We start from the raw sequence: 4427 nt of genomic DNA, 5'->3' as shown, positions 1-4427 counted from the left end.
ATCCCCTAGCTATCATTTTTACCAATAAATCTATTGTATACAAAAATCTAATCTCATTTATAAAGTTTTTTGGCAATACCCATAACATGCTCTATCTATCATCCTAGAAAAGCATCAGATTAGTTAAAATTATAACTACTAGACGAATGTAAAACATTGAAGGGGCGAGCACGAGCATACACTGACTTGCATGCATGGCCCATTGGAAGACAATTTTATAGCTTGCTCTTCTACCTTTATTATTAGCAAAGAACCTCAGCTGCAATTTAAACATAATTTAACTGTATAGCTAAGCACAGTACTGCTATAGGCCTTCTTTTCTTTGACTTTGAGCCAAATCTTTTAGGAAGTGTCTAGAGCTCCGGTAACCGGACATAGTATGCAGTGCTAGAGCTCCGGTAATAGGGGCGTTGCCCCTATATACTGGGGCTACGCCCCAGTATTAATAATACACTGATTTATATTATAGAAACCGAGTATAAATACAACAACCAGCGTTGATGATGCAGCAGGGTCGTGGTGGTGCAGTGGAGAGGCTGGTGTGGATTGCACGGATATGGTTAGGGGTTCGAATCCGATCAGGACTACCGAGTAAAACTATGCTGCAGTTTTTGATTTTTTTTTCTTTTTTAAAAATATCTTTTTTGCAATTTTTTCTTTTTAGCTTTTTTTGGGTCAAGAAATAGCACCCTCTCGTACAACTTAGCCTCCGGGGTCGTAGGGTTGGGATTGGGGTTTAGTGTTTAGTTTTTAGAGCACCCTCTCGTACATCTTAGCCTCCGGGGTCGTAGGGTTGGGATTGGGGTTTAGTGTTTAGTTTTTAGAGCACCCTCTCGTACATCTTAGCCTCCGGGGTCGTAGGGTTGGGATTGGGGTTTAGTGTTTAGTTTTTAGAGCACCCTCTCGTACATCTTAGCTACCGGGATCGTAGGGTTTTGGGGCTAGGGTTTAGTGTTTCTTGATAAAAAGACTAAGTTCCATTTTGCACTATTGCGCATGCGCACAAGCTGTTTTACGGAGAAAAACGGACTGCCGGAGCTCTAGCATTGCAAACTACGTCCGGTTACCGGAGCTGTAGACACAGCCAATTTTTTATTAGCTTTGGCTATTTTCACACTTAAAAAAATCAAAATTATTGAAGCTTTTATTCTGTCATTCAACCATAAGTAAAAAGACCTTTAAGATGGGTATAAGTATCTTGGAATTTTGGAGAAGGATGATATAATGGTCATGCAGATGAAGGAGAAAGTTAGACGTGAATATGTTAGGACATCAATGTGGCCACCATATGAAGCAGCTAATGGTGGACTCCACCCATTTTTACCTCTTTCCTGAAGGCCAGTTTTGTCAATCAATTGTAGTACTTCATCTTTTAATCCTCTCCAACATGCTTCATGCAATGGAGTGCTGGTATTCTCATACCAGAGAGGATCATAAATATCTATATAATATATCATAAATAAAGTTAATAATAATAATAATTACCAATAGGAGAATCATGAAGCTTCTTTAATTCATTATCTGGCAACTATAAAAATAAAATAATTATGATTATAATTCTTAGTTATTGACATACCTGCTTCTTTTTATGTACATATTTATGACAAGTAATTTTTATGATTCCAATCTCAGCCAATGAATGACACTGTTGATTGGTTAATGGAAAAAGAATAGAATAAAGAAAATCAGGAATGGAATATTTTAATCCCATGCAGCCATCATCAATCGTACAAAAATAGATTTATATTGAGGAACTTCAAGTGCTTCAGCAATTAGCTTGTGAAAGAAATGGCAACCTTAGCAATCATTACTTTAGTGCCTGGAACATCAGAAAGACCAAACTCAATTGAGTCTGCAATTTGAACTGCTTGAGTATTGTTATTTTTAAAATAATCTTTTAATTTCTCACGATATGTAGACCACATTCTCTGTAAATCTCTCTCATCAGTAATGAAAGTATTGACTAACTTGACGACAAGTTCAAAATTAAACTACGAAACATTTTTTCAAGTACTCTAAACAGCTGCTTCATCGTTTTAATGGGGTCAAACTCTTTTTTCATTGGCTCAATCACTTCGTATTTTTGAAAACGTGGAGTGAGTAAAAGTGCAATGTAATGTTGAACAAAATCGATAACTTCTGAGACGTCAATAGAATGGAAGGACTTCTCTGTATGATACATATTATCAAGGTAAACTTCTTAAAGGTCTCCAATCATTCGTGTCAGGTTATTTGGTGAATATTCAATTGATTTCTTCTTAATGTAAATGACTGAAGACTCAGATTGAGGTGAAGTAGGAACTGGTAGCTCAACAGTTGGAGTAGCTTCTGAAATAGCAAATAAAAATGATTATACATTATTGCATAATATTAACCTTTAGAAGGTGAAGTATGAACTGGTGATGTAGTAGCCTCTCCGCTATTAGTAAGATTAATGGTAAATATATTCTTTTGCTATTTCATCAGCTAGAGCTGGTCAGCTGGATCAGCTCCTCCACTATTACACAGCATTCTTAATGTAGGGACACCATGACTCTTATAGTCATAGTCCTTCTTTAACTAGCAATCAAATACTTTCCGTGGACAAGTTCTTGGAGGCTTGCTCTCTGCTTCGATCTCATCTATATTATTAGTGCTGATTCCTAACAGAATACCAATAGAGTCCCAGCGTCCCAAAAGAACACCGGCCAGCTTTTTCCCATACCAGTTGAAAATCAGTAATATCTATCATTAATAATACTAATAAAACAATTATTATGAATATCTACTCACTAAGTTCTCTGTCAAAGGCTCTTTTCAGCTCCTCAGGTTTGGTTGACATTTCACTTCAGTTTGGAATGCCACTGAGCCCTGCCGCCCAAAATTTAACTACACTACTGCAGTGGTGCTCCAGTCTACATAGTACATGATGGAGAGAGGCCAACTGAAGCAGTAGATGCAACCAATTCAGTACTTGTATTTCTTAGTAATATTTCTTCTACTCCTCCAGCAATTATTTATGATGACTGCAGCATCTTCTGCGAGCCTAACAAGAAGAATATTAATTTTGTTTGTAGCTGAACAAGAGAGTAACTATAACAATGAACTGTCTGTTTTATGTCTTTAACATAATGTTTAGGCAATCATATCTTCAAAACAAAGAAAGTTCTGAAGTGATTTTTATTTTAGGCAACCATAATCCTAAAGTTCTATTATATTATCTTCGCGGCTTTGGGGCGTGCGCGTGATAGAACTAGTTTCTAATAGCAACAATCATGGTTGAAAATGGCGGAGAAACTCTGGTAAGGAGAGACTTTGAAACAGAGATGTCCCTACGATGAGAGACCAGTGTCCCGGGAGGGGATAGTATGACGAGTATTTCAGAGTGTGATCTCATGATAAAGTCGCTCCAAAAAGAGTTGGACATAGTCCGGGTAAGACTAATTATTCAAAGAAAGTCACGTGATAATTTCCCGCCTCGTTATAGTTGGAGCTTGAAGCCATAGTCCTGCAACAGATACTATAAATACTGGAGGAGGAGGAGAAGGAGAGGAAAAGTGAGAGGTGATGCTTGCTGTAGGGAATACTAAGTTTTGCCAATTTTACAGACCTGGCCGTAATGATGCCACTGATGATGTCAAAGTGGCCCTGATCAACCGTGGAGCAGGCCGGATAGTAAGAGCATGCAAAGGGATATATCATAATGCTTTGCTTATACTGTATAACTAGAAAATTTGAAGTGTCAAAATTTGGCAAAGAAGTTTAGAGTTGAAAATTTTAGCAAAATTTTTTACCATGTCCATGCTGCTACAGAATACCTTTGAAATTTGGTGAATGCGGGACCTCGATTTGGCCAAATTTACCAAAATTTTGCTGCACCAATTTTTCTAACTATACTGCATGTAAAAGTTAAATTTTGGCCCATGTCCATTGAATATTTCTTTTATTTGCATATACCACACTAGGAGGTTTAATAAGTACTTGAAATTCCCGGGTAATCAGAGCTTTAATAAGTAAATTTCCGGGTAGGAGGAGGGTAAGTGATAAGTGGCCCCATGTCACTGCCTGGCCGGAATAAGTAGCACCTAGCCTCACTTATCCAGCTGCTTAAAGATAACCTGCTGTTGCTAACTGTTGCTAAGTAAACTAGTCGTTTACTTTAGTGCCCAATGGAAGTCAGTTATCAGCTCTGTCTCGGTATCTATGGCCTTATTATAATCTTTACTTGTACATGTTTCTCTCTGTTCTTGTTTATATAATACCAATTCTCATTATTTATCTCCACTCTCTCTCTCCAGTATTATCTTAATTTAGTGTCGGAGTTGAAGAAAGAAATGGCAAGGATACGCCAGCAGCTTTTCTTGCTATTGGAAAAGTACACAAGGATCCAGTTGGTGATGCTCAAACAGAAAGTAGATAAGCTGGACCGTAAGCTCCAACTGAGGATG

General features: G+C 37.6%; 3 long non-coding RNA genes across 3 annotated transcripts in view; 1 reads left to right on the top strand and 2 right to left on the bottom strand.

Annotated features, from left to right (window-relative positions):
- LOC109583569 (uncharacterized) overlaps window positions 1–1524 on the bottom strand; it is a 4248-nt gene extending 2724 nt beyond the window's left edge. The window contains exons 1-2 of the long non-coding RNA XR_002185588.1: window positions 1486–1524; window positions 1325–1441 (exon numbers count right to left, since the gene is read on the bottom strand). This is a non-coding gene — a long non-coding RNA (uncharacterized LOC109583569). The remainder of the gene's footprint in view (window positions 1–1324; window positions 1442–1485) is intronic.
- A 36-nt stretch (window positions 1525–1560) lies between these two features.
- LOC109583568 (uncharacterized) lies at window positions 1561–2880 on the bottom strand. Its single transcript, XR_002185587.1, has 3 exons — window positions 2773–2880; window positions 2376–2724; window positions 1561–2328 (listed from the first exon to the last, which is right to left on the bottom strand). It is a non-coding gene; the product is annotated as an uncharacterized LOC109583568 (long non-coding RNA).
- Window positions 2881–3256: 376 nt separating this feature from the next.
- LOC109583567 (uncharacterized) lies at window positions 3257–4420 on the top strand. Its single transcript, XR_002185586.1, has 3 exons — window positions 3257–3413; window positions 3467–3654; window positions 4278–4420. It is a non-coding gene; the product is annotated as an uncharacterized LOC109583567 (long non-coding RNA).
- The last annotated feature ends 7 nt before the right edge of the window (window positions 4421–4427 follow it).

The sequence above is a fragment of the Amphimedon queenslandica genome, unplaced genomic scaffold (genome assembly GCF_000090795.2).
Source record: "Amphimedon queenslandica unplaced genomic scaffold, v1.1 AMPQUscaffold_13297, whole genome shotgun sequence".
NCBI classification, from domain to species: Eukaryota; Metazoa; Porifera; class Demospongiae; order Haplosclerida; family Niphatidae; genus Amphimedon; species Amphimedon queenslandica.
This window is presented reverse-complemented; position numbering and strand designations above follow the sequence as displayed.